Genomic DNA, 13,112 nt, shown 5'->3' on the forward strand with positions numbered 1-13,112 from the left:
GAGTACACACTGTGACAAATTAATACACAGTTCCACGTCTTAAAAACAAATAAAAACAATTATCTATCGAAATGCAGCGGAAAAGGAAAACAAACTAAACCATCTAATCTTCAGCTTCAGCTGGTGAAGACGGCTCCACACCACAGGCACTCTCGACGGCGGACTGAACCTTACTTTAACCTTCGGAACAACCTTCTTCTGACACAGGCTCTGGCACTTGCTCTGGTGTGGAAAAAAAATTAAGCAAGGCTGAGTACAAACCACCGTACTCAACAAGTAACACCCAAGAGAGGGAGAATAATGAATGCAATAGGGTAACAAGGATAGGCTAAGGTTAACTTGCACAAAAGCTGCAGTAATTTAGCAAAACAGTAAATAAAATAGACTGAAATAAAAGCAAAGTAACAATTAAAATAAACATCCACTGTCCAACGTTACACCACGTTGCAACAGGCCCAAACCACTGTCGAACGTTACACCACGTAGCGACAGGGTCAACCCTCTGCCCAACGTTAAACCACGTTGCGACAGACCCAAACCACTGCCAACGTTACACCACGTTGCGCAGGGTCAAACCAGTTCCAAGATTAATAAAATTATTAAAGAGGTTCAACTAATCCCAGTGAGTCTGTCAGTTCGCCCAATAACCGCGAGCACGGCTATTCGAATAGTTTTACTCTGATCAGAGGTGTACAACTTTACCCACAAGACATGGCTGCCAAGCATGTTACCATGCCCCAACGTATCACCACGATACCTCAGTACGGAAACCATGATAAGACCTTTCACCTAGCCCTCCCTAGACAATCGCACCACACTTCAGGTTTCACCCCCTCCTTTACACCAAGTCGGGCAGTCCCCTCTTGTGCCTTGGTAGATCCGGAAGCAGGAGAAGCTTTTGTTACACCACGATTGCCCGTCCATACTCCATCACGCCTACCCTTGCCTGGGTACGTCGAATAGGGACAAGCTAGATTACGAGTCTCACCGTTGCCCATTCTGGCTTGTGGTTAGTACGTGTAAGACCTTCAGGGTTTCCTGAGAACCGGTCCTTAACTGCCATGGGCACGACTCTCAAAACCATGCACCCACAGCCCACCATAAGCAATATTTTAGTTGTATTAATCCATATCGGAAAATGAATAATGTTAACAACCATTGAAGGTGTACCAAAGTGCAACAATAATTAAATAATAATTGGTGAGCTAGTTGAACTAAGCATGGCTAAGCATTGACTAACCCTAGTTCTAGTCAAATTAACCCTGGGATGACAATAATAAATGGGAATCAACGGATATATTGGTAAATGCCCAATAGATAAATAAAGTAAATACATTTGAATACAATGCATGTTTGAATGTAAAAGCGGGGGATTTTATAAACATAGGTTCAATATGATCAAAGAAGGGTGCCACTTGCCTTGCTTAGACCCACGAGGAACTTCGGCGACGACTTCGAGAACGAACGGCGCTGCGACGGGGTCAAAACCTGCGACAAACAAGGCAAAACAAGAAAAACAGGCTATAAAACTACTGAAACAGAGAAAGAAACTATTTTTAATGGATTCTTGGCATTTTTCTGGATTTAATGAAACTTGACTGGACCTAAACGGAGACTAGATGAATTACTTATGAATTTTAGAAGTTTTCTGGGTTTTTAGCTAAACAGAAAAGTCCTAAATCAATTATTGCGCAATTAATGGGCTGCTGACGTCAGCGAGGAGAGAGGAAGGGAGAGCTGACATCCGGGTCCCACTGGACAGTGAGACCAAAGGAGGAGAGGGGCTGACAAGGGGGCCCAGGGGGAGAGAGAAAGGGAGAGATGGAGGGAGCTGGTGGAGCGGGCCCCACCTGGCGGAGAGAGGTGGTGGCTGGTTAGTGGGCCCTGCCGGCCAGAGGGGAGGCAGAGCAGAGGAGAAGGGTGGAGAGCTCGGCCGACGGCGCGGGGAGTGGCCGGCGTCGGCGGCAACGGGCCCCGGTGGCAGCAACTAGATGGCGACGGTGGCGCACGGTGGGCGGCGACCAGCGGGCGGCGGCGCACGGAGGGCGACGACCAATGGGTGGCGCGGAGGGGAGGACATCGGCCGACGGCGCGGGGCGGAAACAACGACGACACGGCGAACGCGGGTGCACCCTGGCAACGGCGGGTTCGCGTCGGCGATGGTGAGGCGAGGGAGACGACACCGGGACGGACGGTGGCGACGGAGAAGGTAGTGACGGCGAAGGGACTACGACAACAACAAGAGCGCGCACGCGCGTGGCGGCTGCGTCAGCTTGGCAGTGGTGCCCGCAGGGGGAGAAAGAGGGGAAAAGGATGGCGGTGGCTCACCGGCGACGAGAACGGCGACGACGAGTCGGTGGGATCAGGTGGCGGCGGAGGACGTTGGCCGACGGCGAGCGGCGGGCGCACTCGCGGTGGCACAAAGAAACAGAGGAAGGGAGGAGAGCGGGCTCACCGGGGTGGCGCGGCGACGACGGCCGATGCAACGAGATCGATCGGCGCTGGGCGACGGTGGCGCGGCAGACCCAGCGGCGGAGCAGCGTCGGCGACGTGAGGGAGAGGGGAATTTAGAGGTGGCGGCTACCGCGCGTATGGTGGGGAGGCGGTGATGGCGCATCGCGGCGACGGCGGCGGAGGCGGCGAAGAGGGAAGAAAGAGGGAGAGAGGAGAGGAGAGCTCACCAGCGGCGACGGAAGGCGACAGCACGTCGGCGAGGAAGAGGCGAAGGTGGAGACGCGGACGAGCGGCGACTTGCGACGTTTGGTGGCGAGACCGGCCAACGGCGGCGGGAGGGACGAAGGGGCGGCGATGAAGCTCGGCGACCACCGGTGGCGACGAAGGCCGGCGGAAGGTCGGCGAAGACGAGGCGACGGTGGTGACGCGGGTGGGCGGCAACGTCCGACGGCTGACGAGAAGATCGGCGGCTGACGACGTGGCGGGAAGCTTCGGGCGGAGGGGGAAAGTGGCGGCGGGGCAGCGGCACGGGGATTTTATAGGTGGCGGCGCCGGCTAGGGCGGAGCGGCCGGTGGAGACCGAGTCGACGACGCGGCGGACTCGGCGGCGGCGGTTGCGGAGGTGGTTGCAGCGGCGGCGCGGCGTCCGGAGGAGTCGGGCGGAGGCGGCTGGCGCGGCGCGGCGCGGCGCGGGCGCGGGCTGGCGCAGACGAAGCTTGGTCGCTGACAGGCGGGGCCCGCCTGTCAGTGGCGCAAGGGAGGCGAGGCGGACTTCGCCGCGAGCGCGGGCGAGCGAGCGGGCGAGCTGGCGAGCTGGCGAGCTGGCGAGCTGGGCCGGGCGGCGGCCCAGGCAGAGGCGCGCGCGGGCGGAGGAGCGGAAGGCCGGCTCGGCTGGGCCGGCCGGGCGGGGAAAGGTGGGCCGGCTCGGCTGGGCCGGCCCGGGAAGGAGGAGAGGAAAAAGAAAAAGGAAAAAAGAAAAGGAAGGGAGGAAAATTGGACTTCGGCCCAATTAGAGAAGGAAGGGAAAAAGAAAGGAAAAAGGAGGGAAAAAGGAAAACCCTATTTTTGCCGAGTTTTAAATTAATTTGTTTGGCCAAATTTTATTGTTCTGCAATTTGACTTTAAATCCAGTTAATTGATTTGCGAGCCTCGATTTAATTGAATTAATTCCTTTTAGAGGGATTCTTCCTGAGTTAATTAAACCAATTGTTATTTACGAATTTCTTTTTAATATTTTAGGCTTAGGACAAAACTACGGGCGTGACAAATCCACCCCCCTTAACAGAATCTCGTCCCCGAGATTCGGAGGAGCTGTTAAAGAGGTGCAGATAAGCAGCCTAGAGTTGGCAGAACTTACCTGGAACAAACTCAGGTGCGGCTTGAGCTTCCTTGGGTGTAACGCTGGACAGTGGTTTGGGCCTGTTGCAACGTGGTGTAACGTTGGATAGTGGATGTTTATTTTAAATGTTACTTTACTTTTATTTCAGTTTATTTTATCTACTGTTTTGCTAAATTACCGCAGCTTTGAGCAATTTAACATTAGCCTATCTTTCATACCCTATTGCATTCATTATTCTTCTCTCTTAGGTGTTACTTGTTGAGTATGATGGTTTGTACTCAGCCTTGCTTAATTTTTCCCCCACCAGAGCAAGTGCCAGAGCCGGAGTCAGAAGGTTGTTCCAGTGGTTGAAGTGAGGTTCAGTCCGCCGTCGAGAATGCCTGTAGTGTGGAGCCGTCATCGCCAGCTGAAGCTGAAGATTAGATGGTTTAGTTTGTTTTCCTTTTCTACTGCATTTCGATAGATAATTGGTTTTATTTGTTTTTAAGTCGTGGAGCTGTGTATCGATTTGTCATAGTGTGTACTCGGGCTGATGCCTGGACCGAGATTTAATACATGCTATTGTTCAGAAATTTGGTATAAATTTTTTGGCGTGACAGGCACCGACCTATTTATCATAGATGGTGCATGAGGCACTTCTGTGCCAACTTTTATATCACTAGAGTAACCCAGGACAAAATGAAGTAACTCGAGTGCATATGTCAAATCAATGAGAAAGTTATATTCCTTAGTGAGATGAAACATCTCATGGAGTATGTTGGGAGGGGACCAAAGAAGTGGCTAGAGGATAGTTTGGCAATGAGAGTTAAATAGGGCAGATCATTCGATACCGATGGTCGACGGTATAGCTTCATGACTAGCAATATGGCTAAGTGTTTTAACGTCTTGCGATGCATTAGAAAACTACCTCTCATGGCTATTGTTGCTTGCACATTCTCCAAGTGCAATACTTGGTCGTCGATAGACATAAACATGCTACCGTGTAAATCGAGGGTAGACATAAGTGGCTAGAAAAAATCAAGGACATCTTGAGGTCCAGAAAAAACGAAATTTGTGTCAACGAACATAATGTTTCGATTTTCCTTCCATGAAGTATGAGGTTACCGAGCAAGGCGGAGTCATGGCTGCCGATGTCCAATGGGTTGGACGACACCAATTTATGGTTGGAGGAGATAAGACTTGTACTTGTCAGTTCCCTCAGATACTTGCCATGCTCACACATGATAATTGTTTGTAGGCATGGACCAAAATTATATTACGTTGACCAAAAAGGCCAATTTGTAAAAAAACCATTGAAACAAACCAAACCCTTGCCTCGGCAGATTCCACGGTGTCCACATGCACCTCACTTGAATAATAAGACGACATTATCACCAATCTCTTTGAATGCTTCCTGCAAGAATAGATATAACGTCTGAATATAAAACATAGGTACATATAAGATAAATATAGACCGTGGATATAATTTTATCGAAGTGTTAAGATCTATTTCTATCACCATTTTACTTGACGGTATTAGAAATATAGATAGGTATAATTTCTCAGGAAAATAAGGGTATAGAGTGACAAAATTATACATTTGTTGTCCTTATAAACCGACAATATGAATCGATTCTAATGGTAGCTATAATATTACCAGTAAAAAAGTACTGTAGAATTTCTCTGTCTTTAAATGCTTCCTGCAATCATAGATATAACATGCTAATATAAAACACAAGTATATAATTAAGCGAGAAGCACATGATGATATATTAATAATTTTTTACCATACTGGAACTTTCATGTGTCCACAGTTTTATACCAGAACACTTCCATACTTGAGAGCAGAAGATCATTATGATTCGAAACATCTAAATGTGACAGGGATAAGAGCAGACTCTACAAATAATAAACACATCAGACCGGCAGGACATTAAAAATATTTATCTAGTATGTTGGTGGCTATTGCCAAGAACATGAGCACATACCCGTATTGATCTGTTTTGAGATTTGAATTTTTTGAAATAGGTAGGTTTTCATAACCGTAAAATGAATTTAACTTCACCTTAGCTATCGTTAAATGAAATACATTGGTTATTGTCAAACTCAATCAAAAATATGTTGACTTGTTTTTATTAAAAACTCACATAGCCTATGTATATCGAATAACTCTTGCGATGTATTCTGAAATCTCCACCGATAAGTATTGAGAACCCAGTGAGCACTACAAACCCCAAGAATTATTTAAGGTAGAGTGATGGTAGTATAGCGATCTAGTGTTAATTAATAGAGCAATTTTATGAGAAGGTATCAGGAACTACCACTATTTTCTATATAAAATTTAATACCTCTCCTCTTTAACGATAGGAAAAATGCTCTAATGAATAACACACTTTTCAACGAAAATATCATCTATTTGAACACAAACAGCGTTAACGACAGACCTTGGCTGATCGTCAAACCGTATATTTACAAATCAAAAATATTTTTTGAACAAAACATATTTTTATATATTATTAGCGAACTAAAAGTAAAGGCTGAAAAATCTTTAGTTAAAAAACCTCAAAAACAACATCAAAATTTAAGTTAAAATTCAAATTTAAATTAAAAATATAAGCAGACTTATTTAAATTGCATTCAACTAGGGTTAAAATTCCTACAAATTAAAACCGAATGCCCGCATAATTAACAGCAGTAGCTAGGCTTTTGAGCTCCACCTTTTGAGTTCTGACTGTGAAAATGGGACTCGTATTATATTGTAGTGTCACGGATATTCATACGGAAAAGATGCTGACAATGTACAGTTCATAGATTTGACAAGCAACTGATATATTTTTTCGCACAGATAAGGTCTTAGGTATGGGCCAAACGGTCCGTTTCAAAACTATATGTTTGCGCAGGGAAGCGTCTTTAGGCATGTTTAAATGTAAAGTCTATTAGAGCATATATAAGAGAATACTAATATTTTGTGTCATACATAATAACTGAGGTAATTTTACGCATGACTAAACATTAGGAATGTACTTGCTAACCTGTTAGAGATACATTTTTAGTTCAATTCCTAAAATTTAGTTTTAGACATCAATTTTAGATATCTGTTGGTAATGCTCTGATGAACTCTTTTTATATCCAGATCAGCGACGTAAACTTATTTTATAATTGCATATATAATAGTAGAGTTAGAGATGATTTCTTCATTAATACAACAAAATATTTTTATTACTTATGTTTCCCTTTTATTTGTTCGATACAACAAAAAAAATTTAAATAAATGCTAAAAATTGTCTCTAATATATTATGATGCATAACAACTTTTTTCTCTTTCCGCGCTCCTCTTTCCTCTACATCCTTATAAAGTAACAACTTTTTTCTCTTTCCGCGCTCCTCTTTCCTCTACATCCTTATAAAGTAAGTGTCCTAAAATTTAAACTCATTAGAATATTGTAAGTTCCGTACGAAAACACGCTCTCGTATACTTTGAGTGCTGGAATTAATGTTAGGATCGAGTTGTTACATGGAATTCTATTTATGTACTGTGGAAAACAACGCACCCACATCTGATGCCATATATACGCCATTGCCTTATGTCTACATATATCATTCTTCCATAGTAAACGAACTATGTGTAATATTAATCATCTACTTTTAGGATTTTCTATAGTTTAACGTAGATTTTATGTTTGTTAGATACCCCATGAGAAGTACATTCCTAATATATAATCTCATCCTATATAACATTTACATGTTATTTAGGTATTCTATAGCAATTAATTGATACGTGAAGATATATAGAAATTTGTTTGACTAAGGGCAAAGTTAAACCGACGAGTAACTAGTTTGAAGTATATATGAAGCTTTAATTAGAATTTTGCGGACTTGAATTTATTATGGGAGCAAGTTCAATAGTATAGCCAGCTGCTAGTTATAAATGATTTATAGCTAACTTAGTAGCCAATACATACAAATTAAAGTCATATACTACACAATTAATATCCGATCCCACCTGTCATACATATATTGTGTCTTGGAGCCCGTGCTACAGCTGGCTATAAATTAGTATCACACTTCTCTTCTCTCTCCCCTCTTATGTATTAAAATATGCTTATAGTTGTATTGTACCTGCTCTCAGTCCATACATGAGCAGCACAGTATCTCCCATTAAGTGCTAATTAAAGGACTCGCACACGTCAGAAGTATACATGTGCTGCTTAAACCCACTTTATCTTGCTAGCTCTATACCAGTGCTTGAAATAGGCATTTCTTTCAAGTTCAAAAGGTTGAAAAAGCCATATCTTCGCTAGGTGTTTATGGAATAATTATAGCAGGTTGGTCTAGTAAGACGGGGGGCGGCCTGGACACGTCTCGACTTTGTGCACGTAGCCACATATGTACATGAATCAGTATTAATGTTTTCTTCTCAACGGAGTAATTGCACTGAAGGCATGTGACTTGTAAAATGGAACCATTTAATTAATGTGAGACAAATATGTCCTGCTACTGCTACACGGTGACCGTAACAATATATTACGATGTCACGTAAACATATACTTGTGGATGACATCATATATAATAATAATACTACGAAAGACCTAGTAGTACCAGACTAGGTCGATGCGAAGTGGGGGTTTATCAGTTTACTTCTTTGAATAGCTGGTTTTTAATTTATATTTATATTTGATTTGTATTATTTTTAATACACAACCATCATTAATTGGTAAAACATCTATAAATAAAAACAATATATCATTATTACATGAACAAAACATTAAAAAAACAATTGTAGTGGGATTCATAATGCCACACTGCTGTAGAACAAATTAGAAAACTGGTTTGATTTAAAGAAAAACATCACCAGTTCGTCAGTTCACTAGAAAACCGTCTAGTTTGCTGGTTTCTCACCGGATCGATTTTGGGGACGGTAACCGAGCCGCTAAGGTCATCGGTTCCGGTTGGACGGCCTAATCTTGTCCGGGGTGGCTGGATGCAGAGCGGCCGGTGGCTGGGGTTTGGGAACGAAACCAAAAGGTTTCACAGGGGCGTGCAAGGGGCAGGGGGCCGGCAGCTCTATTTGTAGGGATGACAGACATAGAATTAATCTACAAGTCCTTTCCCTATAAGAAAAGAAATGATAAGATCAATGGATAGATTTGATAGAGTCCATATGAGTTTTTTAGGACTCATATGGGCATACCAAAATACCAAAGCACATATTCACAACTGTTTTGGGTGAATTATCTTTTGATTAATTATGTCCTGATTAAACCAATAAGATTTCTTGTAATTCAATTTATGAAAACGATTTATTGGCTTAGGGAAATAGTTGGGATGTTACACCCACCCCAACTCGTTAGAGCGACGGTTTCATGGACGAATCTATAGAAAAAGAAAAAAGAGAAAAAGAAAAGGGAGAAAACGATATATACATCCTAAGGGACACAGATAAACGAAGGAAAGAACAAAACAAAAGGTGAAAATTTTATAAAACAAAACCTTTTGCATAAAGGGAGCAAAACTTATACGACCTAGTCAATAAGAAATAATGCCGAGATTTGTACGTACTACAGAGAAAGAGTTCACAATAACCTAATGCATCCTAAAGTAAGACTTAAGACTAATCCCTTGACTAACTTTTCCCAAAAATATCCCAACTCATTACATAAATCTAAACTCATTTTTCTCTATGCTGTACTCAAAAGATTTTTAAAATCCAAATAAATAAGACTTTTGAAATCCCCAAATCAATAAAACCACCTGTTTTTTCGAAAGGACTCAGAATTTTTGAAATTTCAAATTTTTACATGAACAGGAAAAGGCTCCGTAGGGGTTTCCATTTGACTTGTCCTATGGCCAAGGTCGGCTCTGATACTAACTTGTTATGTGGTAAAATTTAACCAATTTTCAAACAAAAGCATGTTTTAAATCTTGGTCCGATACAAATCCGGGTACACACTATGACGAATTAATATACTACTGATTCGAATGGGCTTAAACCGATATTGGATTAATTAGTTTTGAATTTTAGAAATTCTACGCGGGGATGACCATCAGCAATGGTGGTGTGGCGGCGTGACAGCGTTGCATGGGGTGAGGGGTGGTGGTGACTAAGATATGGGCATGAACAGCCTGCCGGGGTTGCTTAAATAGCAGAGAAAGAGATATATCAAAAAGTCTGGTGGAGACTAGGAATCCAATAAACTTAGAAACCTTTCATCATACGAAAGGAAAGGTGCGGATAAAAGGAATTTAAAATGTATAAAATAAGAAATCTTACGAACGACAAAAAGAAATCTTAATAAACATGGCCACAGCGCAAGAGTAGGCTCGGCCCATGCATGGGAATACTAACTTCGGCCCAATGAAAGGAAAGGAAAGTCTATGGCCCAGGGAAAGGAAAGGAAAAAGTGGAAAACGGTTGTCGAAATTTGACTAAACATTAGATAACTATTATTCATTGAATCTTTAATCTATTTTCTCTAAATTTTGACTGTAAATCACAATTAATCAATTTTAGCACAATGTGTACGACAAAAGTATTCTTGGATTTTGGATCCCTTTTAAATGAATGGTTTTATTTTAACATAGTTAAATCTTGACTTAAGCAAAAGTAAATTCTTTATTCCTTTTGGATTATAATTTAGGCTGAGGTAAACAATTGGGCTGTCACATGCATGCAATGTGTATAAGTTAATTAATAGGAGTAGTTTTTTTTATTTTAACAAATTATTCTCGACTTAACAAATCGTTCTCTTTTCGTAGGATGCAACATAGCTTAGCAATGAAGTTAGAAATACCTGTTGCATATTTAAACCCACTTTGAATATGAAGGCCAGCACGCACCATCGAAATCAGAACAGATCCGACGGTGTTGAAAGGTGAATCACCTGCGAAGAGAAAAAAAGCACATTGCAAGACTCAGAAAAGAAAAGAAGATGGACGTTGTCATCTATATAGGTTGAGCAATGCTAGGTTAATAAGATAAACCAGCAGGTAAGCTTGATTATATGCATTATCATACTAAATAAATGAATTCCTAACATTACTTTTGATGCAAATTAAGATCATTACATATGTTTCATTTTTATCCAAGACAATGCAAAGTCATTGTGCTAGACCCAATTGATATCCCCCTGTCTAGTTATCAGCCTTTCATCGACATTTTAGATTAGTATGTAATTTAAGTATTTAATTTGTTGAGACCTTAGTTGCAATAATTGTCGTATCTTCTAGTGCATTGATGTACAACCGAGGGAACAACGGAATAGTCGAGACAAATAGAAAGAAATTCCTCGTCCCCAACAAATGGCTGGTAATTATGTGATGCAAATTAAATAAATATTAATACAATTCTATCTAAATATATACATAACTCTGTATTGTTTTTTATTGAGTGCCTATACTATGCGTGGCACTTCCTCGAGTGTATGGACTACGATACTGCACCAACCCTTAGGATATAAGTGTATATATAAACATAAACACCCTGTACAGCTAATATTTTATCAATTCATTGACAAGGAAGGGTACAAGACAGGATGCGAAATACAAAAGAATAATCAACTGGGACATTCCAGTATTCATTTGAATTTGGATGTAGAATAGGACATTTCATATGAACAATTTATATTTCAATTAATGTAATATGTCTCTATTTACTGAATTGTAAATTTAATTGGTGCGTTTCATTCGTCTCTATATAAATAACTGTCTTTTAAAACTAATTTTATCTTTTCTTGGAATTCTTGTTATTAATTCAATTCATTCGATAACATATGTACAGCCTGACATGGACAAATTTAATTATCATATAAGAAACCAAAATATATAATGATTTATATAGCCCTAAACCAAAATATAAAAAATTAATTATGCAACCCTGCATTGTAGGATATGCATCTTTGCAACCGGCACACACAACCAAAGCATCTAAAGCAGCGGTACCACCTATTGAGGGTACCGTACCGCATGCGAAAATGCATATTTGCATGCAGCTCGTGAGAAGTGACGCCTACAAAGGTGCTCCATCTTCGCAGGAGGTGTATTGCATTCAGCTGCTACTCCCATCCGTAAAATGTGTTTTAGCCATCTGTATAAATAGTTTCCGGAGCAGTGTAGACAACTCCCGTGCATAAATAGTTTCAAATTTGGCCGCAAATTCTGAAATTTTATATTGTAAAACATCCAAAATTTGACCGAAAACTTACGGTCTGATTCTCTCTCCGGTTTTTTTTACACCGTTGACTTTTTTATTTACGTTTGACCATTCGTCTTATTAAAAAAATATTCAAATATACAAAATTATAAATTATACTTAAAGTTACTTTAGTAATAAACCAAATCATAATAAAATAGTCAATAATTATATAAACTTTTTAAATAAGACAAAGTGTCAAACATAGAAGAAAAAGTCAATGGCGTTAAAAAAATCGGAGGGAGTGTTTTGATTTTTCTCCAAATTTTGAGAATTGTTGATACATGGGTATCAGTAGCGATGCTAAATCATATAAGTTAGAAAGAAGTTATTCCTATACCGTGGAACTAGCGACAAATTGTAGAATTTGGTTGCACTGTGATGTACTCCCTCCAGTTTTTTTTTTTGACACCGTTAACTTTTTTTTCTTTACGTTTGAACTTTCGTCTTATTCAAAAATTTTATCCAAATATAAAAATTATAAATCATACTTAAACTTACTTTAATAAGAAACTAAATTATAATAAAATAGTCAATAATTATATATTTTTTAAATAAAACAAAAGATCAAACGTAAATAAAAAATTAACGGTGTCAAAAGGAAAAAAATCGGAGGAGTACTTATCAGCATGTCTGGCGCTGCCCCATATGCACCGCACGTCATGATCCAATACCGGCCCATTTAAGAAGCCCATCATAGGCTGGCCAATACCAGGCGACGTCAATCTTTTGTGGGCTCCTCATTATTTAGCTGTTTTCCAAACAGATTCCATATTAGGTGATGGGCCTGTTCTTTTCAGGTGTTTGGGCCCGGCTACTACTCATCAACCGTAATTTCCTATACTATTCCACTGCTAAATGATGTGTTTCGTGCAAGAGCGCAGGTCTTGTTCGGAAAAATTCAATAAACCAATTTTAAAGTTTTAAATAATTAATATTTTTATGTGCACTTAACAGGCGAACTGAAAAAGTTATTTAGAACGCGCCCGATACATCGTAGTATAAATATAGCTTCACCTTGATTGCATCTAGAGAATTAAATAAAATGCCATAGGAATATCTGTTAATGTTATAGGTGATATTTAATTAGAAAACAGAAGAAAATTGTATTCATCCTAGTTTTCACATAATCCGATACATGATCATATCACA

This window comes from Oryza brachyantha, chromosome 11 (genome assembly GCF_000231095.2).
Source record: "Oryza brachyantha chromosome 11, ObraRS2, whole genome shotgun sequence".
Classification (NCBI taxonomy): Eukaryota; Viridiplantae; Streptophyta; class Magnoliopsida; order Poales; family Poaceae; genus Oryza; species Oryza brachyantha.